We start from the raw sequence: 24,210 nt of genomic DNA, 5'->3' as shown, positions 1-24,210 counted from the left end.
GCTAAGAAAGGGTTCGATGTACAGGGCAAACGGCAGGGGCGAGCAAGGGCATCCTTATCTGGTACCCCTGCTGATGTTAAAGCACCCTGACTCCTGCCCGGAGATCCGAATTGTTGCGGCTGGGAAATATATAATGACTGAATGGCCTGTATAACCTCAGGGTTGAAGCCCTTCCAGCACAGCACAGCCCACAGGAACCCCCAGGAGACCCTGTCGAACGCCTTCTCGGCGTCCAACAGGATCACACCGAGGGGGGAGCCCATAGTCTGGGCCCAGTCCAGAAGGGCAATGACTCGACGGACATGGTCAACCATGTCCCTACCAGGGATAAACCCGTGCTGACGCAACGAAACTAACGAAAGTAAGGGTGTGATGACCTGTGCAAGTCTAGAGGATAATATTTTAAATTATTTTTTGCTGTCAGTATTTATGAGTGAGATTGGCCGATAGGATGAGGGATTTAGCTCAGGCTTGCCTTTTTTTTAAACAATACCTCTGTGGTTTGACGCCAGGAGTCCGGTATAACACCGCCCTGTGCAGCCCTGACGATTGACAGCATAACCCGGCTAATCACTACTGAAAGCATCTTATAGAATTCCAAAGGAATAGTATCCGGGCCGGCGGACTTCCCATTAGACAAGGATTTAATTGCAGACTCAGTCTGTTCCCAAGTAATTGGCGCCGAGAGTAACTTGTTCTGCTCCTGTGTAATCACTGAGGTATCAACGGGAAATCATCCCCCAGAATCTCACATTGAGATCTACAGAAATCCTCCTCATACAACATAGTATAAAAATGCTTAAAAACATCTATTACCCCCTCTGGTGTATCCTGGATAACACCCTGCTGATCCCGAACTCTGACAATTTGATTTGCAATGCTTTCTGTTGTAATCTTTTGGCGAGGACTTTGCCCGAATTTTCTCCGAATTCATACATCAACGTGCGATATTGCACGTATTCCGCAGCTAAATTCTGACCAAAAAACTCAAGCAGTTTAGATTTTAATATAGCAACCGCCTGATGACTCAGATTGGTCTCAAGACCAAGCTGAATATTAGTTGTTAATTCCAACTCGGCCACCCGAAGCTCCTCGAATCGTCTTTTAATCTGTGCCTGAGTACTCTTCCAGCAATGAGCTGCAAAACTTTTGGTCTTGCCACGAAGTGCTGCCTTAAACGTGTCCCAACCTTGGCAGTTGGGAGCAGTCCCCCTATTGATGTTAAAAAATTCAGCGATCCAGCATTCCATATGATACCGATAAGATTGATCCAAAAGTAGCTTTCTTTAGAAGGTCCAAGTTCTAGGAAGTTTGAGAGGACGCTCCCAAGGACACTCAATTATCAGTGCATTATAATCTGATAAAGTCCTTGGCAGAACTACAATAGTGACTGCCCCTACCTGCTGATCATAAACAAAAAAATAATCCAAACAGACCATTTTGTTGTGAGGAGCAGAGTAATATGTATAGCCGTCATCGTCTTGATTATGACGATGCCAGGCATCGATCAACCCATGCTCCGAGACTACGGTCTGGAGAGCCTTGAAAACCTGAGGTTTCCTGCCAGAATACTTTTGATCACTCATCAAATTAAATTTGCTTGTCAGATTGATATTGCAATCCCCACAAAAAAACATTGGGTGTGGCCATGCTGCTAGTTCAAGATTTAGACATTTAATAACTTCTGGGTCATCTAAATTAGGCCCATAGATCGTACAGACAATTTCAGCTATCGCCCACCTGCCCGCCTAATCCTCTTTAACTTTCTTACAAAACCCAACTCCTTTCTTTAGCAGAATGACCACCCCTCTGATCACAGATGTCTGGCGAGAGCAAGCTATAAAATCATAACCGGGCAATTTCAGGCACTCGTGCTTGCCCCTAGGTATGTGTGTCTCTTGCAGACACAAAATTTCTACCTGCATTGTTTGGACAATCTTAGACAGCAAAGCCCGCTTTATCCCATCATTCAACCCACAGATGTTCCATGAACTCAGTGGCAATCTACTCTGCCCCATTAACTAGACAATTTGAATCCTACTCTCCACTCAGATAGAACATGTTTTTTAATCATAATCTCTGAAATAAGAAAAAAGCTATTGCCACCACTGCCATCACCAGTACCACGACTAAGACTTACAACCAGAAGAAAGTTCACCCACCACACCCACCACACCCCCACCCCTCACCCTGATCCCACCCCGAGCCCCTCCCACCCAACCCAGCCCAACCCCCTCACCTCCCTTATGTGGCATCAGAACTTAGGTCCTTGTGATGGTATAGGTTGATGCCCCCCACTCTCCCCTGAATCCTACCTCCCCTTAAGCAACATCTGAGGCTCTGAGCTGATCGTACCTAAACAAGAAAATCTCAGAGAGAACAAAAAAATAAAAGAAAAATCCGCCCAGCCTCCATTATAATACATCATCAAGTGCCCCAACCCTGATGATAAAAAAAGCAGATTATTGATATGATATGATGATATGATAGAAGGAATTTATAGAGCGCTCGTACACCGACAGTTTCTTGGCGCTAGGTTAAGGAGCATAGCAGAGAGGGGAGTGGGAGTTATTGGTCATAGGCCTGGGAAAACAGCCAAGTTTTAAGAGATCTCCTGAACATGGGGTAAGACTCTGTTTGACGTAACGTCAAGGGAAGGGAATTCCAAAACTGGGGGGCGATTGACGCAAATCTCAAACCCCCGAGTGTCTTGCGCTTGAAGGCAGGGGGAGTAAGCAGATTGGCGTTGGCCGAGCGGAGGGTCCGGCGGGGGATGTAACGCTGGATTCTATCTGCGATGAAGATAAGACCGTGAGAGGAAAGAGCTCTGTGGGTTAGGCAGCCGATCTTAAAGAGGCAGCGCTGCGCCATGGGGAGCCAATGAAGGCCCCTAAGGAGAGGTTTAACTCAATGTGATTTAGGCAGACCATGGACCAGTCTGGCTGCCTGGTTCTGGACCAGCTGAAGCCTCTGGAGCTGGTAGGCCGGAATCCCAGCATACAGAGAGTTGGAGTAATCAATATGTGACATTATTAAGGCCAATATGACCTGAACCAAGGCTTCAGGAGAGAGAAATTTACTAATCTTTCGAATCCTGCGCAGGTGAAAGAAGAAGGAGGATACCACAGAGTTAATTTGAGTCTAAAGGGTAAGGTCACTACTGATGTAAACACCAAGACTTTTGACTGCTTCGGCAGGGATAGGTGAGGGACCAAGGGTGAGTGGCCAAAAGTTGGGGTTCCAAGGATTAGATGTAGACCTGGTGAGAACTAGCTCCGTCTTGTCTGGGTTTAATTTGAGTTGATTTGTGTTCATCCAAGATTGAATGAAGGTTAGAGTGGACTGAAAGGATTCAATTGCAGGGGGAGAGGTGTTGATGGTAAAAACAAGCTGGATATCGTCAGCAAAGTTGAAGATAGCTACATCCCTCTTTCGCAAGTCTGATATTAGTGGACGGATGTAAAGATTGAATAAAAGCGGGGAGAGGGAGGAGCCCTGGGGGACCCCACAAGTGAGTTCTTTCCCTTTGGACGACAAGTCGGATAAACGTACAGCTTGGTGACGATTACAAAGGAAAGAGGATATCCATTTAAGGGGGGTACCCTGAATGCCGGCGCTTTCGACACGTTCAACCAAATGTTTGTGGTCGACAGTGTCGAAAGCAGCCGACAGATCCAGGAGGACAAGAGCCTGTGAGATGTTATGATCCACGCCTAATATCAGCTTGTCGTGGACGGCTAATAGGATGGATTCTGTGGAATGCTCAGGTCTAAAGCCTGCCTGGTGAGAATCCAGGTAGTGTGAGTTTTTCACAAAGGTGCTGAGGCAACTTGTGACATAAGCCTCCAAGATCTTAGCAAGGAATGGTAGAAGTGAAATCGGACGAAAAGTACTGGGCACGGAGGGATCTGCTCCTGGTTTTTTCAGAATGGGTCTTACCTCTGCCATCTTGAAGCAATCGGGAACAATGCCTGATGACAGAGAGTTATTAAGGAGGGACAGGGGGATTTCAGGGCATTGATGAAAAACATCACAAGCGATGTGGGGGGGGGCAGCTATCCCTGGGGGAACCAGAACGGACTTTATTGAGGAGGGAGAAAAAAGAATTGAATAACTAGAACTCAGAAACTCCTTTGCCTGGACCTCGGATACAAAATACTTAGTCTGCCCCTGAAAAATTACTTTAATTTGGAAGGGAAGAGTAGAAAGGATTGGGCACCCTTAGCCTGGAATGGGCTATTAGCTGTCGGAGCTGCCACCTCCGCTCAACAGTTACTGGGCAGAAGTCCGGTCTAACAAAAAATTCACAATCCTTCCCAACCCTCCTCCTATAAGGCCAGGCTAGATCATAAATCTTCTCCCTAGCCCAAAATTTATTAAGACAAATTAGAATTGCTCGAGGCTTGTCGCCAGCCAGGCCAGAGTTCTGCCTCTTCTTAAAAGGGAAACGATGCGCCCGTTGGACTTCCAGTTGCCAGTCCCATTGCGTGACTTCTGGGATGGCTTCGACAAACAGTTCAACAACAAACTGCCTGACGTCTGGACCTTCCTTACCTTTGGGAATCCCTAAAATCCATAAATTGTTCCTTCTAGCTCTGTTTTCCAGGTTGGTAAGCTTCCATAGCATATACTCCCTTTGTTCTTTAATTGTATCAGCAAGTCCCTTCTGAGTAGCCATCGCACTTCCAGGGTTGAAATGCATTCCTCTGCTTCAACAATCCTCGCAGCAAAGTCCAAGCATGTTTTCGCAACTCTTCGAATTGAGTTTTGCACCCTGCGACATGCACCCTGCTTGCGGGCACTCTCCTGTCGCGTTTCCTCGCGATGAGCCATAATAGTTTGGTAGATAATAGACATTTCCCCAGGAGGCTCCGGAGGAACGCCAACTGTGTCACCTACACATATAGAGCCGTCATCACCGACTGAACCAGGCTGTGCAGAAAAAGAATAGTCCCACGCCATTGAGCCAAGAGACCCCGGATCCTTACTTAGAGCCGATGCCCCTTGATCTTTCAGCTTCATAGCTTTACGAACCGTGCTGGGGCCATGAGGTGAAGCCAGTCTGCAGATTCACTGTCGTGATCTGACCATTCTTGATCTGGACCCTCGTCTTCTGATGAGCCAGAATGATCCGACATTGAATAGAATTTATCAATTGCTTCAGGCTACTTTAAATCTCCAGCAACTTCTAAAGGAGGATCAAGACAAGCACCTTGGGCGTTCGAGGTTGCATCAGTGGAAGGTTGAGCAGAGACTTCAGAAATTGATTGAACTACAGGACCCACAATGAACTGCTCTGGAGAAAAGGTACCAGAATGGATTTGGTTGTTCCCTGCATTAACAGCTGCCAGGGGTTCCTCACCCCCCTACCTCCCCACCGGCAGCATACTATTATAAGAGACAGCCCCATCCGGGCCCAATAAACTACCCTGGATAAGTACCTGTAACCGAGAGCCGATTTTCTGGACGGGGGCAGGGGGGTGAGGGGGTCGTGTCACTACAGACCTCCACATAGCTAGAGGCTGGAAGTGAGTGGGCAGGAACTCCCTCTTTCTATTTTGCAGCGACATCTTTTGGCGATTTTATTATTTTTTTTTTTGTTGAAAACCTTTATTTAACATTTGCAATCAAAGACAGACAAGGGCCTACAACCCCCAGGGCTGGCCGCTAAGCATTTCAGTACGGTATTACAGTCCAACTTCAAACCCGCCTCTCTTGGGAGCATAGGAACTCCATCCACAAAGCGCATCGGTTGCAAAGGCAGTTCAATTCGGAAACAGGATGGGAGGTTTTCATTTTACAATAGTAAGTAAAAAGGATCAGGTGTCGTACAGTGTCTCGGATCACAAAGGGGGGGCGAGCAAAAGAGCAACGTGTCCAAAATAGGCTCGCTATAATGTAAGTCTACGGCGTTAAGACATATGGCAACAGGATAACCTGGCACATTATTATTCGTATACGCCATCATTATTGTCCGCCCCATAGCACCAAAACCTCGGAAAAGTCAAGGTACAGATGTAGAAACAAGGATGTAAGAAAGCCGAACCCACTACACTAACCCGGAAATGTAAAAGGAAGAAAAGACAAGGGAAGAGAAGAAAGAAAAGAGGCCATAGAACAAAAATAAAAACGAACACCCATCCCCACACCCCCCCACCCTGCACCCCTGCTGATGACTACGGCCACCCCCCTAGCAGCGTGCCTGTCGCCCAGTAACCAGAACCCGAAATATAGAAGAAAGGGAAAGAAAGAAAAAGGCAAAGAACCCCACTCGATGAGGGAAATCGGAGGAGGGCATATTTCTACAGACTCCCGGTCTCCTTCCCCCGTCGTAACCAGCCCCGCCCCGGACTCCGTTAGGTCAATAAAACAATCCCGTTAAACATAGTGCCACAATGGGAGACCCAGATAAAAATCTCAACCCTGGCCCCGTCGATCAAATTCACTGAAGTCGTCAATTAATGAAAGCCCATTCCACAAAATACTGCAAAAGTTTACAGAACAGGAGTCCACAGATGAGAAAAGAACGGGTCCCAATGTTGATGGCTGGTACCAATGTTGCCCCTCCCTGCCTTCGAAGCCAAGCTTTACCCCATCCGCCATCTTGAAGGACCGACAGAGGAGGGGAGTCGACACGGTCCGAAACAGCCAAAGATAGAAAGTAGAAAGTTCCAAAATGGGGACGACATGTAAATGTTCCGAGGTATACACAATCGGGGGTTCCATTGGGTGACCAGGCACAGCACATTCAGGCAGATCCATTACAGTAGGGGCAAACCCTGCTTCCAGCGCCGGGTCAAAATACGTCTCCCAAACATCTATTGAGAAGTGGGCTGGTTGCCGGGTAGCGGGTGTTGAGTCAGGATCCGGTCTCAGGCCTGTGAGTCCATCCGTCGCAGACAACAAACTGCAAGTCTGGACTTCAATAGTCCCCTTAAGAGCTATGAGTGCCTCCAGCACGTTCGCAATGACGGGCCAGTTCGAGCTTGCTTCGCTAGATGACTTTCATCCTCCAACATGGTGGTCCCCACGGAGAGGCGCCTTCTCCGGGGCAAAATTAGGCGGAGCAGGAGTAAGCCATGAGGGACTGACGGTTAGCGAGCAGTAGTACTCAGCGAGGCACCGACCCGGGGGAATCGGCGATGTGAATGCCGAACCCCGGTCAGGGACCCCCGCGACACATCACTGTGCGTCACTCATCACCTCACTTACTGTAGGGCACCAGGCAGCTGTTGTTAGCAGAACAATCAAAAAAGTCCGAGTGCTCCAGAGACCGGACCCAACCACATTCAGCAGTCCGTTGTTATTCAACTCAGACCCGGCAGAGCCAGCACTCGAGACCCCGGCTTCCCTGCTGGGTTAGGCTTCAATGCGACACTCGACGTAGCTCCGCTCCGCAACGACGGAGAAACTCCGGGATTGCACCCCTGGAATGCGGGTCGGATCACACACACGGATCCGGTGCAGGTAATCAGGATAGGCAACAGGATAATAAAGCGAAGGACGGAGGTCAGCGGAGCCGGGAGACTATGCGGCCATCTTGGTTGGTGTCGTAGCTCCTCCTCTTTTGGGTGATTTTGATGTGTTTAGCAATTCCTGCTTGCTGCCTCCCCCGCCTGTAGGCACTTTTCCCCTTTCGCCATTTGAAGTTTGAACAGAGCAGGAAGACTCTGCTTGCCCTTCCTGCACGCCGCGGAGACCGGCTGTGTGGTGCCTGCCACTCCCGCTGCTGCCTCCTCACCTCCACGGGCAGTGTTCGGCTCCTTCGTACCGGCGGCCGCTTTACCTGGGCTGTTGGAGTCCATAGAGACTCGAGTCTTCACTGTCGCGGCCGCGTTCTTTGCCGCTATCTTCGGGGCCATACCGGCAAAGGAACAATGCGGGAAGCGCAGCCACAGGAGATTGAAGCCGTTCAAGGTGGATCCGGACCAAAGCCACAGCGTCTTGGCGATAAGTCTTTCCTGAAGCTGCACCTGTCTACTAAGTATTTCGCTACGGTTTACAGGGGCATAACAATTATAGAAGTTTTTCAATTTACAGATTTTTCCAGGTTTTCAGAGTTTTCATCATCAGGGCAGGAGCAAAGAAACCCAATACAGGAGGAATTTTCCAGAGGAGCCCTGACACCAGCCTACTCAGCCGAATGACCGGCCACCATTTTGCCCTCTGGCAGGCTACCTGCAGTAATGACTCCCTGTGACATGAGAAATGCCTTACCACTTGCCAAGTCCACAATCTGGAAGCATTTTTTGCTCCATAAAGCTTTAGGATAGCCCTGTAACTCCACCAAGCCTATAGGAATACACCTTGTGATTACCGGGGCCCACCGCTAGGGCGACCTTTATTCACTCCCCTTCCGTACAGCCTACCCCACTATTTCTGGCGCTCTAATAGCACCTGTGAAAGGAAGGACACATTTCTTCTTGGGACAGGAGACCATAATTACTTTCCTGGACCCTCTATTGTCACCCTATATGCCAACAAAAAGTGCTATGAAACAGTCAACGATTTTACTTTAAACCATGTTGAACAGCTGTACAACATGTAAAAAAACATTGACAAATCCTATAGATGTTTCATTGGTGAATTCTATTGGCTTTGCCAATGCTTGTTTTATACCACTGCCATCCTGTGAAAAATACTGTTCATATGCACCTAGACATTAACACCTGTCTGATTACAATGGATGCTAATTAGATGTAAACTGTTCGCCCTATAAACAAAACATTAATGGTCCCTACCAAAAGGCTACACAGAATACACATTGTGTAGTGTCTTAGCGTGGACACGTTCTAGTAATGCTGATGTTAGGTCTTTGCAATGATTAAAAAGGGGAGTGATGTAGTGTCTTAGCGTGGACACGTTCTAGTGTTCCAGTGTGATGTATCATACTCTACACCCACCCACCACAGACGTCATGGTGTCACATGACGCTGCCAATAAAAGAGGCCGAGCGCACGTGCTCGGGACCTTTCCTACCACTCATTCCTGGTGTCCGTGTCCATCATTCCTGTGCCTAACATGAGGGCCCAGGGCCCATTACTTTCATCATTACAATGGCGACGAGGTCGGTAGTGCAACCCATGTGTGCCACTACCCTACACTGAGGAAAAGGGGGAGAGAGCTGCCCGCCTGAAGGGCATCCCCTGCAGCAAGGTGCAGCGAGCCGAGAAGCCGGTGAGCACGTCGGAGCACAGCAGCCACCAAGAGGCTAACAGCAAGCCGACCGAAGCCACCCGCGTCAGCCGCCACCAACATGTGCCACCAGGAATGAGCGGACCGCCCAGAGCCCATCTGAGACGGCCGCGAAGCAGTGACCCCCCAGAGAGGTGTACCGGCCGGGCGGAGGCCGCGACAGAGCATCAGGCCCGTCGGCCAAAGGTGAGCCCCAGGGGCAAAGTGACTGTAAATAAACTGTGCCCAATTATAAGCAGGACCAGCGGAGCCTACCCGCGGCCTGCCTGAGTCATCCCCTGACCCCGCCGCGTGTGTGACTGTAAGCGGCGGGGCCCAGAGACAAGCGACTGCGTGAGGGAGAGTGCGGCCGGACCCGCTATTAACATAATCAACGAGGGGGAGGGAGCGGAGTAGCTAACCGCCTCCCGACCCCCTCGCAACGTGGTCCGGGCCAGCGGAGTCCACCCGTGACCTGCCGACGGCACCCCCAGAGAGGATAGACTCAGCAGCGCCAGCGGAGCCCACCCGCGACCTGCCGGCGGCACCGCCAGCGAGGATAGACACTGCAGAGCCTGCGGAGCCCAACCGCGGCCTGCGAAAAGCAAGGCGGGTCTCCGCCGCGCAGCGAGTGCCAGTTGGAGCTGCTGCGGCGGGAGACCGGCGAAAGTGGAGCCTGCTGGGCCAGAGAACCAAGAACAATCAAGCAGGCAGAGCCGGCGGAGCCCAACCGCGGCCTGCCTCGAGTGCCCCAGCCCAGGAAAGAGTGACTGGAGCGACGCGCTCCCCCGCCGGAGTCAAACACCAACACCCCCCGCCCGCGTGAGTACTGCCGAGGCTGCCGCGGGCTAGGAGGGGAAGCAAGGGAGAAGTAAGCGTCTGCATGCGGCCAGCGCCGCCAAGATCAAAAGGCGCCCCCCCTCCTCGTGTGCTCCGCCTGAGGAGCAGAGTGCATGGAAGCAGGGGAGAAGTAAGCGTCTGCACGCGGCCAGCGCCGCCAATATCAAAAGTGCCCCCTCCTTGTGTGCTCCGTGTGAGGAGCAGAGTGCCGGTAAGCGGTCAACACCGCCAAAGATTAAAAGAGCCCCACCGGAACACTGAGCAAAGGAAAGTACCGGTGCACCCGGATAGACTCTGAACTTTTGCCCCCCAGCAACAAAACTACATAACATCTAAAGGAAATAAACAGTGCTGTTGCATGTGATTCCTGAACGAACCTGGTAGGCCTTGGAGCATGCGCCGGTACATCTCTGCCCCCAAAAGAGAAGCGGAAAGAGATTCTCTGGGAAGAAATAAATTAAGCAGATTCCAGCAGCAGCTCCAGCTCCCGGTGCATTGAGAGTGAGGGACAAACAATAGAGCACACGAAACGAGGAAGACAAGAGCCACCAGACAGGAGCCCGCCAAATCGAAGTCTACCGTCATCTGGTGGCCAAGGAAGGGAAGTGCATCTGCATCTATAAGAAATAAACAAGCATCGCACAACACCAGGCAATGCAGCAGCAACAAGGGTAACGGACTGAGTAAAGCCCACAAGGAGAATTGAATCTCAAGCAGCAAGTAAGTGTGCAAACAAGCACGGAAAAAAAAACCACACGCACCAGCAAGGAGTCGGCAGACGCCACTTCCAGAGTGACGTGGGAAGAGGCACCAACGCCTCACCAAGCATCTAAGCAAGGACAAAACGTCTGGAGAAAACGACTGCCAAGCACTGGAGGAACGATCAAGGAAAAGACTGCCGCGATCAGAAGACGGAGAGAGCAGTGACTCCTAGTGGCCACAGGTGTTCACCGCAGCATCAACTACTCCCGCCAACGGTCCGAAGCAGCAAGTACCTGACGCCAGCCAAAGCAGCAAGTACCCAACGGTCCAAAGCAGCAAAGTACTGGACGTCAGCCAAAGCAGCAAGTAATCGACGCCAGCCAAAGCTGCAAGTACCAATGACACGCAACAAGTGTCCGAGAGCCCTGAAAAGTACGGGCGCAGATAACGCGCCACGTGGCAAGGCACAGCCACCACAAGATGAAAGAAGGGCACAGGTAACGCCACAGTGCAGAACAGTTACCGGAGACGACCACTAAGCGTGGCGCCCCCCAGAAGCCGATCCACAGAATGATCGCGTACCAAGTATGACCCGCGACAGGTCCCCAAACAACACCAGAAAGTGCTAACGCACCAAGTCCGACAGGACGACCGAAGAAGCCTGCCAAAACATCGGCAGAAGTGGACCGCCAAACGGTCCAGGGCGTTCAACCTAGACAAGGTCCATGAACACCATCCCACGAACGTCACCAACAAGAATCTAGAGAAGAGGGTTCGCGACACCATCTCTGGCAGCTGAGGAAGAAGGAGGAAGTGTTCCTGTCAGGGACAAACCAGGAGTACACATGCAGCGGGCGCGCCCTGCATGGAGGAGCCAGGTCAGGAGAGAAGAAGCAAGATCGGACCAAGTGATGTCGCGAAACAGGAAGGGAGATTAGGAGAGATCCGAGTGGCACATATGCCACCGTGAAAAGAAAGGAAGAAGAGGAGAGAGTTGTGTGGCACGTCTGCCACCGTGAAAAGAAAGGAAGAAGAGGAGAGAGCTGTGTGGCACGTCTGCCACTGTGAAAAGAAAGGAAGAAGAGGAGAGAGCTGTGTGGCACGTATGCCACTGTGAAAAGAAAGGAAGAAGAGGAGAGAGCTGTGTGGCACCTCTGCCACCGTGAAAAGAAAGGAAGAAAAGGAGAGATCTGCGTGGCACGTCTGCCACCATGACAAGAAAGGAAGAAGAGGAGAGATCTGAGTGGCACCTCTGCCACCGTGAAAAGAAAGGAAGAAAAGGAGAGATCTGCGTGGCACGTTTGCCACTGTGAAAAGAAAGGAAGAAAAGGAGAGATCTGTGTGGCACCTCTGCCACTGCTAGAGCGGAAGGAAGTATATCCACGTGGCCGTTGCCACAGTTAAAGAGCGGAAGGAAGTATATCCACGTGGCCGTTGCCACAGTTAAGAAGGGAAGGAAGTAAATCCACGTGGCCGTTGCCACAGTTAAGAGTGAAGGAGAAGTCAGTGCGAAGTAGGTCCCCACAGTGAATCCAAGGCCGAAACTGGTACGTAACCATCATTCCACGGCGAACTAGAAGAACTCCAACCGCACCCGTTGCCATGGAAGTCAACAACAGAAAGACTGTGAGGACAAAGGGGCTACCCAGTCGTCTACAGACTGTTTCCATCGAGCACCACCAACCGGTGCCAAAGCGGACTAAGGTTCCCCGAAACAGATTGAACTCCATCTGCCAATTCCAAGCAGCGGCGGATAGAAAAGCATGGCGGAACTGAACACTTCACTGCATCCTGAGACATGTTATTTTCCCCAAATGTGAATTCTGATGTTAGGTCTTTGCAATGATTAAAAAGGGGAGTGATGTAGTGTCTTAGCGTGGACACGTTCTAGTAATGCTGATGTTAGGTCTTTGCAATGATTAAAAAGGGGAGTGATGTAGTGTCTTAGCGTGGACACGTTCTAGTGTTCCAGTGTGATGTATCATACTCTACACCCACCCACCACAGACGTCATGGTGTCACATGACGCTGCCAATAAAAGAGGCCGAGCGCACGTGCTCGGGACCTTTCCTACCACCCATTCCTGGTGTCCGTGTCCATTATTGCTGTGCATAACATGAGGGCCCTGGGCCCATTACTTTCATCATTACACATTGCTGGCTACACATTTTAGAAGATTCCATTTCTGCCACTGTGAGATTCAAACACACACGTAACTTGTTCTCTTTGACTGGAATAACTCTTGCACAACATATGAATTATTAGGTTTTACCAGTGAGGGCAGCGGAGAGAGTAAGGTAAGTTTTCTGTTTCTTTCCTTGTATTGTCCCTCGTCTGTCTCTACCCCCTCCACTCGTCGTCTGTCGCCAGCAGCCCTCAAACTTTCCCCCCTGCTCTTACCTGCATTGTGCGGCAACAACCTCGGAGATCACCTCAGGCGTCAAAAGCCCTGGCTACGCCACTGGGTTTCGCTGGACATTGCAGGAATCTGCTTGACCTATTGTTTCATGTTTTTTAGGATATACCTAGAATTTGGCCCGCCCACAGAAGTATATACTCTAGCTGTTGGCTGTGTGGTGTGCCTTCCAACTTCCTATGTGGTGCTTGCTTTCAATGCATTTGGGACCATTTTACATCTCCAAAGTACACTTAATAATAAAACATTACATTTTGCTTTTTCATTGCAGAAGTACATTTTGAATGCTTCAGTCAGGTTCGGGTTTTGCATACTGGAGTGTTCTATATACACAAATAAACAAGCGTTGGTAAAACCAGTAGGACCAGCTTTAATATGCCAACACAAGCTTGCACAATCTGGTTGCATACTTTTGCACATGAAAGACAGATTTTTTGAATTTGGCAATACTTGTTGGTAGTATAGACAACATATTTCTTATTTGAACAGAGGAGGAACAGTCGCATACACACAGTTTCACCAGGATTCTAACAACATTTACTTTGTCTTCACTGTGGATCATTCACACGGTAAAGTTCATGGCCTGGACACCACCATGACAATTAAATACGACGAACAGACCGTATGAAAAGACTCCAAAGAAGAGAACAGATGACTGCATCAGGCAGGCTTTCATCTGAAGTAAACACAAATCTGTGATCTGCAGCCAAGCAAGCTTGGATGAAGGGACAGGGGACAAACCACTAACCTCACTGTGTACTGCATTTGTAGGGCACAATGCCAAACTAATTAACAAGGAGTTGCCTAAAACCCGCTGCCAAGTCTGGTGCAAATGCTAACTAGAAGCAAACACCATGTGCAACAGAAGAATACAACCAGTCAAGAATATTCAACTTCGATTGAAACCATCACAAAACCTACCCAAACACATGCACTCAATTCACAAGGCAAATGCAGCACAATTATACATATTCAAAGCTCATACAATGCCAAATACCATTTAGAATCACAGTAAATAACATTCATGAGCGAGGAATACGTGGAAAAGACAACACAAATATTGTGTACCAGAATAAATATATGCCAGGAATTGTCATTGCAAATTGCATTTTCATAGTGCTTACTACCCCTGATGAGGCGTTCAAGTGATTGCAAGGAGTATCACCCTACTCTGGAACCCATTATTACAGTTAAATAGGGAGCAGATTAGTAATATGTACTTCTTTTTTCCTTGTGTATTAGTTAAGGTAAGTTTGTGTTCTTGAGAGCTCATGTTTTTACTGAAGTTTTTTGAAAGGGATAGATTAATGCGCGTTTATACATTGTGAAAGCACATTTTGCAACAGGTTAATTCACTGAAAGACCTCTTTATTCAGTTTTAAACGGCAACTGCACAATCAGGTGCTTTTAAAAAAGAAGATACCCATAACTCATTAAGCTTTCTTTTGAGAAGGCGCCTATGTTTTAATGTTGAGGAATGCGATCTCTATACAGATGTAAATGTGAACTTGCACATCCATTCTTCATTTGCAGTTATTGGATGTTTGAAGTAAATATTTAAAGTGAATTGACTCTACGAATATGGTGCCCGATCTATAAAATCATTCGGCTGTCATAATTCCTCTGTTTGACTAAATCATAGGGTTTGCAGCAGCTAAAGGGCTTTCTACTTTGCACTAAAGCCAAATTGTGATTCAGTATTTAACTACTGAATTTCAAAATTGTTTTAAAAATGCATTGAAATTTGGAAGCAGATTGTTTAGGGTGTCCTTCCCAAATTGAGATTCAGAATGGTATGTGCCAATGGTTTGCAACTGCTTTTTTGGTTGCAATCTATTCATAGGTTACCAAATCCTCAAAGAAGGTGGTAATTCATTTCCAATGGGGAAGTGCCCATATGGGACCCCTTACCTTTGTGAATGTACTCTTTATTTTCAACTTTAAGAACCCTGAATATACCTGCAGTCCATTTGTGACCTTCCTGTCCATCGGCCTCCCGCTCACAGTTTGCCCCACTCGAACACGAGTGCTTCATCTATTTCAAATACAATATCATAAGAGAACTGATGAAGGGCCTGTACCTACTTGAGGTCCCTCAGGGAGGACACCTCCAGCCTGGTTCACTTGCACTCACTTCACAACATAGACTCAGATGGTTTCCTACATAATTTATATTTTACAGGGATTTTTTTTTGGGGGGGGGGGGAGGGGGGGAACATTGTTGGGCAATAATTAAGACTCTCCTCAAATTATACTACTTGTTGAGAGTGTTATTACTGGAGCATTTGATCACAATAACAGATATCAATACACTTTGTAAACTGTTTGTCTCAGTAGCGTTCATATGTATACTGCTGATGGTTCACTTGTTGATTGTTGACACTGTATAATGCTGTGCTCTGTTAAAACTCAATAAAGAAAAAAGTGACAGCAATTTTAAAAAAATGAATTGAATTAAAAAAAAAAGTTTCAAAATTAAAAAAAGTAGAAAAAAAAACAAGATGCAGAAAAGGTGGAGCAAACGGACAGGGGTAGCTGTAGGTGCAGAGGAGTGACAGGAGCTGAAGGTGGAGCAACAGAGGATTGGGAATGTTGTAGAATCTCTGACTCATACTACGATTGTTGTCATGGTTAAAGCTTTGCCTTGACCAAGACATCTAAACATGGAGCTGTGCGTAGAGGGGATGGGCTGTATGTGTCTGTTTATGGGAATGGGAGGATTTCCTACAAAGATACTGAGAAGCATTTTAATCTGTTGTTATACCTGAGATTGTCTCACCTTGCAATGAATGTGTTTAATATCCATTAAGTGATTGTATGAAGCACTGCACTGAAAAACTAAATTAAAGTTATAAAAAAAGAGAGGAGGTGGATGGAGGGCGTAAAAATTTAAAAAGAAAACCTGATGGGATAAGGAAGTAATGAACCATCTGGGTGGTTTCAGGGGAAAATAGCAGGATGATGAATGGGGAATGGGGATTTCAGTACTGAAGTTGAACATCAAGGAGAGAGCAAGAAAACAAAAGCGATCACATGAACTGCTGAAGGAAAAGAATGCAATCAGTGTAAGGATAAAAGTCATGTAATCACAATGAGGGTAAAGTAGCGCGGCTGCAGTTGAGCTGCAAACATAAGGAGAAGAAGCCGTTAATACCAAGCAAGCAACTGAGAGCGATAAGAAAGCCAACCAATTGAAATCAGTGGGTTGACTCTAAGCCCACTCCCATCATTGGTATTGGCCAGAATAGGTCTTTGACAACAGACAGCTTCAATATGTCTGTAGGCGAGACCTAATGAAATGAAGTAACACATGGAAAATATAGTAACACCTCTTGTGCAATTCTTTGGACACATGACGACACCTGCTAAAAATTTAGAACCAGCACCTTCAGACCTATTAGCTATCAAAATGACAATCAATTCTATTTTTGGAAATATAAACTTAGTAGGAATAAACTTTACGTCTAAAAAAATCTGAAGGACAATCATATTTCCATATAGCTAGATACCCTGAAAGATTTTTGATTTTAAGTTGAAACTAGATCATCTACCGGAGGTAGAGGGGGATAGTGTAGAAAACAGTTCCAGACTTTACAGAAGTAAAATAAAATGCATCTTAAATATGCATATGTGCTCAAGCCCCCTCTGATATAAACCTTTGACTATCACATGCGGGTCATTTGCCCTCAGTCAGGGATGCATCAGAAGGCAGACAGTCAGTTCAGAAGCGCAGATGTGATGTAAAAACTGCAGCTTTACAAGGCCAGCAGCTACAGGACTTGATACAACCAAGAGAAATGAAGGTCAGTAAACGGACTCACAGTATAAAAAAACAGTGTTAGGTATTCTCACATAAACGTTATCACCACTTATAAAATTTTTGACTCAGCAATATCACCCACCTTTCAAAAACAGTACCCTTGCTGGAACACTACTTGTGATATCTGCGTATATGACACTGAAAGGTAGAACTCTCCCAGCCCACCTTTAAAATAACAACATTGATTGTGGCAGCCCTCAGACAAAGCAACACAGAACCCAGATGTGTGCCTTCAATATGACCATAGCATTGTACTTACATCTTTAAAATGAGTGGGCCACTTCCATGGAATGAGAGGTTGGTGGGAGGCTAATGTATGTATGTATGTATGTATTGCACATTTGTATAGCGCGAAACTGTCACCCAGAGGGTATCCTGGCGCTTTTGACTCTACTGAACCAGATACACAATCACACCAATTACACTGTTCTGGGGAAGAGGTAGGTTTTTAAACCCTTCTTAAAAGATGGAAAAATCCTCAGGCTCCTCAAGGACAAAGGAAGGGAGTTCCAGAGCTTGGCAGCTACGTATCCAAAGGAGCGGCCCCCCATCTGTAACCTATAGATTCTCGGAACCACAACAAGATATGCCGAGGAGGAGCGTAATGGTCTCGCTGCATGATACCACGAAAAGAGGTTCTGTAGCATGACTGGGCCTTGGTCATGCAAAGCCTTAAAGACCAGGCAGGATGCTTTGAAGTAGATTCGCTGCTGAACTAGCAACCAATGAAGGTCCTTAAGCGCAAGGGAGGAAGAAGCTGCGCGCGGCCTAGAGAGAGCGAGCTTCGCAGCCATGTTTTGAATACGCTGCAGCTTGTTAATCAAAGTACCGGGGCCCCCAGAAGCAGTGCATTGCAATAATCAATCCTACTAAGGATAATACCACGCACCACCTCTGGCCTAGCCTGAGCCGGAAGCAGGGGAAGAATTTTCCACAGAGTACGGAGTAACATCATACAGGTAGAGATGGTTTTGTTGACAAAACCATCCAACTGTAGATTAGGGCCGAACATGACTCCGAGGTTGCGAATAGAGTACGCCGCCACCACTGTGCCCAAGGAGGATGAAGGCCAAAGGTCTGCCGGTAAAGGACGCGGGGTATGGTTCAATGAACAGTGGAGTACCTCGGTCTTTGAGCTATTGAACTGGAGAGAGTTGTTTTTCAACCAGTCGGCAGTAGCGGTCATACATCGATGGAAAGTGTCTGTGGACACGGCATCTTCTCCTTCAAGGGAGAAAATGAGCTGGGTGTCGTCAGCGTAGTTAATCACTGAGATGCCGAAAGACTTGATCAAACTGATCAGGGGGGCGGAGATACAAATTAAATAAGATGGGACTGATCGCTGACCCTTGGGGGACACCCTGCCCTACTCTCCTAATGCCTGATCTAAAAGGTGGTAGAGCCACCACCTGGTGTCTGTTCTGGAGATAGGAGATTAACCAATCCCGTGCCAATCCCGCTACCCCGATCTCCTCCAGCCTGCTGACAAGAATGGAGAGGAGGTTGCAGACTTGTACAACCATACTCAAAATAATAGCTAAACTCACCCACTGAAAGGCGGAGCATAAAAGGTAATTGCATAAAGGGTAGTTGTCCCTGCCTTTTGCAGCCAGGAGAGACTGTCTGTCTTTCATGTCCATGTCCTACCAGCAACATACTGGAGCAGTGACCATGGACCTGTGGCGTGGTGCCTGGCAGAAAAGTTTTTTTTTGCCATCGATCACTTTATTCTTACAGTACAAACTCACATGCCACCCAATGATGGGCTACCGTGGCTCATCTGTAACCTCTCTCCTATTTTGTTTATGGCTGTAGTCAATGCCGCTACCCTTTTTTCGTCTTTGTCAAATAAGATTCTAAGAGATATCATCCAAACTCATGGTCCACACTGCTTATATTGAACTGATGACACCGCATTGTATGTCTCATTTTACAGCAGCCTTTAGACAACGTTTGCTTCCCTGTTGACCTGTTAGGCCAAAGTGGTCCCATGGAGATACATGGGGACAATAAATTGGCCCAGCTCATCTTGAAAAAATGAGAGTGGGGACTGTGGCATTAGAAATCTGCTAGAGGTTGGGTATTTTGCAGTGGTCAACTCCCTTTAGTTAATAACCCAATAAACCAGGTTAGCAACATCATGGTCTTTCTTTTGCACAGTACTAAGAGCTCAGGTAGCTGTGTGCTATACCAGGACTTACAGTTTATAAATACATAGGGTTTTCTACACTCCTGTCCTATACAGAAGAGGGATCCTCTAACAATGTCTATGTACACATACATTGGACATTGGCAATACTCTTGATACGAGGTTCCCATTACATCTGCCAAGAAATTATTAACTTGTGCACAACTCAGGATTTGTAAAGCTGTAGCAATTTTGAGACTTTGAGCACAACACTCACTTGCATGTATTGCAGACATTACCTGAGATGTTCAGCGTAAACTGATAGTCGGTCATCCTCCCAGTGAAACTAGTCAGGGTTCTGAACCTCTGCACATGCATTCTGAGCAAGTGCATCAGAAACACTGGGAAGTTCTCGCAACCATCCAGAACTCTGAAACAGTGGGGTAACAATAGCACCCGCGGCTGGGGGGAGCCAAGAGCTCTAGGGCTCCTGACCTAAGATCTCCTGACTGAGGCCGAAGCATGGGGGGGACCCCATCCATGTACCTCAAGTTTTGTTCCGCCTCTGGTCTCAAACATTCACAGTCAACCTGTCCCTGCCATTCCACCCACAGAAGATTAAACAACCCTTCCATGTGACCTAAGGGGTACACTTCATAATGGTTTTTATTTCTGAAAAGCACGCTTATGCTTCCTTGAGAATGAAGATGATTTGCTCAATGATGGTGGTGGTTCTCCACAGCCTGAGGCTCTTTGTGACCTCTGATGCAGGTTGTTAGAGACTATCTGGTGCGCTTTTTCGTGTCGTGTGGAGGGCGAGTGCAAACTCCAAGCCCCTTATAAAATCGGCCTTGTGCTGGAATGCTTCACCCTATCGACCGGCTCCATAAAGGAAATGAGATGTTCGTGCCACTTCTGATGAAAGGACCAGGTTTTGTCCTAAGAATGTAAATTCTCAGTTATATCCTCTGGCTAAGTCCCTCCGGTACTTTATCGAGACATCGCCCTCCTCCATAAACTGCTGTGATCGCTGCTTGTGTGTGCTGCCTTTTAGTTATGTATAGTCTGACTTTTTGGGGACAACCATGTTGCTTTTGGTGCTTACTGCACCAAAATTCATGTCTTGGAAAATGCTGGACCTTTTCCCATTTCTGACAGGTTTTCCTGCTTCCTTTCAACCTCTGGAACGAAATTCCCATGACTTTGGTTTGATGACTGCGATGGTTGCGTTTTAAACACAGATTCCTTTAATTTTTTACGGAGAAAACTAAAACCTGTAGTTTCAAAGTGTGAAATGTGACATCGCTTAACAAAGGCCCCATTAATTGGCCCCAATACTCCTAAAAGTAAACTGATGATGATGGTCGTGTAAACATATATGTAGGTCTTATTAAGTACCTTTTATTGGACTTAAACAACTAAAATGCACTGAATCCCACTCGCACCATGGCAGCTGTCCATGGATCAGGAGGGTACAAAGGTGGCCTACACACGAAGGGAGCTTTGTAGCCTTGTAATCATTAACCCACTGCCATCCGAAGCAGTCGCAGTGATTTCAGAATCTGGGATTTGTGGTGTTTCAGACTGGATTAACACAACATTTAACTTCTATTCTTTATTATTTCTTACTATGCTACTGACACATTTAGTTTCAAACTTCTATATAGAATTCAAGTGTTTTTAAATTCATCATGTTTCTTATTCAAGAGGGCAGGCTTTGCCAAATCCCTACAATTTAAATCAGACCTATAATTTTGCTTGTCATCAAAATGCAAATAAGCAGATGTTAAAACATTAAACACCAATCTTCGGTCTCTGTAAGATATGAAGCCTGGCATTGCTGTAGGAATTAGGCATCATACATATTAATTGGGAAACAAAACTAAAAACACACAAGTTCCAAAAAAACTGTAACCACAGAAACATATACTATGTCCGCTCTAAAGCAACTACTATAATAAGAATGATGTCGGATCACAAAACATGGCTGACTGCTGTCATTTCATATTGTTGGTGGGAAGTTAAGGTAGTGCTTGCTCCGAACACCTTTTATGAATGTATTATGAAAGCAGATTTCTGGAGGTAGTAATGAGTGATAAAAACATTTCTGCATTCTTGGCAGACATATCCTTGGGGATCCGTTGGTGATCCTGAGGGACAACTATTGAACACGTATGGACCAGATAGAGATCAATATTGACAAATTGATTAAATTGGCCATAACACTGGCAGGTTGCATTGCCCATATAAAAATGGTGATACTCCCACAAATGCTTTATTTGTTTCAAAACAGTCTGAAACCGCTTTGCAATTGTCTCTTATCAACCTAGCTTGGACAAGCAAACAACTACGAGGCAGTTGGATATTGCTACAGAGGCCCTATGAACAGAGAGGTTTTGCTGTACTACATTTTGAGGTCTCCTAATATGTTGAGCAGGCACAGTTCCTCATACACTAGTTTCATAATAATAGACAGGTTCCGCACCAGGATATAGAACTGGGATTGGCAGCACCACATAGACTCACTATTGTTATTGTAAAGACTTCGACGCAGCCACGATCTGGTATATATGTGGTCAATTGTACAGTATGGGCTTGGACGCAACTAGCTCGGATTTTAGACATAGACACTGTGTATTCTCCGCCTTTAAAACTTGATACAGAACCCCAAGCTCCCCATCACCAGCGAGCCACTAACGTTAAAGAACATAAGAGATTTGCAGCTACTCACACTGGTTGATCTATATATGGGAGACAATGAATTGCTCTGAATTAGTATTTACATAGGGGGCACTCCACGCCCCCAGCAGTGGTCCTGGTCCTCTATCTTAGGCTTCAGGAGTCAGTGAGGGCGCCTTTCCCCTCATATCCCCAGACCAAGGGGATTGGCGACTAGTAAGTCTTGCCGGGACTGGCTTATTAGTCAGCAAAACAATTACTCGAGCGTAAGCCATGGTCCTGAGGGATATGCTGAAGGTGGGGAGCCATGCCAAAGATAACTGGTTGAGAGATTTAGGGGTGCAACTAATAGATGCACAGTGGGAATATTGCTGTAGACACACTGGAGAAATACATTCTAACTTCCTGCATCAAGTTTACTATACCCCACTTAAAATGTATAAGTATAGTGGGAGGTACAATGATGCTAGTGAGAGAGTCATCTGTCGTGGGAATGTTCTCCAGTTGCAGACTATTGGAGAAGACCGTTTCATATACTAACTGATATTGTGGGCTTGACGTGCAGACAGAGGCCCTGTTGGCTTTGATAAAATGGCACCGAAGCAGAGAAGGACATTTGTTGGCTTATGTCTGTTGATGGGTAAAAGGCAAGTGGCCATGTCATGGAAAAGGAGTGCCCCTCCTGGAATGGATACATGGCTTGGTGTCATGGCATCCTATAATGCAAACGTGGAGCATAAGTGTATATTGCTGCCCAAGATCTCAAGACCCAGGGACATAAGGGGATCGCTGAGGAGCTATCTTGCTGGAAGGACCCATGAGCAGATGCAGGGGAGGATACATAGCTACACTCTGCAGATTGTCTCAGGAGTGCTCCAGGGAGAGGGTAACAACTGTCATGCAACAAACTGTCGAGCAAGGGGAGACAAGCATTGGCATAGCCAATAGGTCTCGCCTTTGGGACCTTCTAAGTGTTTAGCCATGCAACAGTTGATGTTGTTGCACCAAGGATATTATACTGCATAACTAAATACTTATAAGGTTCCAAAGGCCTTTCCCACTGGGTCTGGATCGCATGCTAGGGAAAGGGAGGAGCCAGCCTTGCTGTTGGGCGTAACATCAAAGGTGTTGTTTCAAAGGCTCTATGGCTCGCGTATAGGGCTTTATTAAGAGAATGTTGCACCTCTGCATTTAGTAACGAGTTCTTGCTCCAAGGACACAGAGTGTTCCTCTTCGAAATATATAACTCCACATAATAGTATTCAGCCATATTATATACTGCAGTGGAGCTGTATATCACACAGGAGCATTAACGACCCCCTTATGAGTGGATTAACCCCAGCTCAGGAGCAATTATATGTATAATATAGTAATCAAGGGGGAGTGGAGCAACCCCAAACAAGCCAATTCACTATTATAATATATGAGGAGGACGGAGGGCTTGCTAGCACCCACTCTTGGTAAGGCCAATGCAAATTATATAGTCTTGCCAATCAATTGTGCCGGGCGTCACTGGGAGAAGTCACCACACATGAGGATTTGGGACAGACGAGCCGTTAGACGCTGCTACCGGGTTTGTTTTATCTCTGTAGGCTAAAAGCCTCCAAAATGGCCACCGAGCATGCACGGTGTGTGCAGCTCGTGAATGTAAAAAAAGGACTGTGCATCTATGTGACGGGCGTCCTCGTTTCCCTTCTCCCTCTCCACCGTATATTGACTCCGGCGCCAGGCACCCCGTTGGCAGGCAGTGCGCTTCCAGGGGACAACATTGGAAGTGGTACGCTAGTTTAAAAGTGGGCCGACCTCCGAGCCCTGAAGTGAACCGTCAAACCAAACACAGTCACAATACCAAACAAATGTCAGCAATACGCTGCGAATTCAATGTGCCAAACTAGATCGGCATATCAAATACACAATCAAAATGTAATCAATTGCCAAAATTACGCCAATCAAGCAATAAAGGGAAGGAATATTGCGCTTAACTGGCTGCGGAGCAGCAAATTAAGAGGACACTGACACCTTGGTTGGAGCTTCTATAGGGCTATACTCTATGGTTGGTCATGTGTCTTAAGAGTGTTCATGGGTAATCCAGTGTTTATAAAACTTTTCTTTCATTGGCTGCCGTACATTGACTCCGGCACTAGGCACCTCGTCGGCAGGCAGTGCGCTCCCAGGGGATCACGTTGCAAGCGGTACGCTACTTTAAAAGTTGGCCGACCTCCGAGCCCGAAGTGAACCGTCAAACCAAACACAGTCACAATACCAAACAAATGTCAGCAATGCGCTGCAAATTCAGTGTGCCAAACTAGATCGGCATACCAAATACACAATCACAATGTAATCAATTGCCAAAATTACGCCCATCAAGCAATAAAAGGGAGGAATATTGCACTTAATTGGCTGCAGAGCAGCAAATTAAGAGGACACTGACACCTTGGTTGGAGCTTCTAT

The 24,210-nt window shown here is 47.0% G+C and overlaps 1 protein-coding gene across 4 annotated transcripts in view; it reads right to left on the bottom strand.

Annotated features, from left to right (window-relative positions):
* LOC147689834 (guanine nucleotide-binding protein G(I)/G(S)/G(O) subunit gamma-2) overlaps window positions 1-24,210 on the bottom strand; it is a 288,998-nt gene that overhangs the window by 125,801 nt on the left and 138,987 nt on the right. The window contains exon 1 of one of the 4 annotated variants that reach the window (XM_086937328.1): window positions 7,787-7,891. The exons of the other annotated variants lie outside the window; for them this stretch is intronic. The gene's annotated coding sequence lies outside the window, so the exon portion shown is untranslated. Of the gene's footprint in view, window positions 1-7,786; window positions 7,892-24,210 lie in introns of those variants that run through there. 4 annotated transcript variants of the gene reach the window in all.

The sequence above is a fragment of the Lissotriton vulgaris genome, chromosome 9 (genome assembly GCF_964263255.1).
Source record: "Lissotriton vulgaris chromosome 9, aLisVul1.2, whole genome shotgun sequence".
Classification (NCBI taxonomy): Eukaryota; Metazoa; Chordata; class Amphibia; order Caudata; family Salamandridae; genus Lissotriton; species Lissotriton vulgaris.
This window is presented reverse-complemented; position numbering and strand designations above follow the sequence as displayed.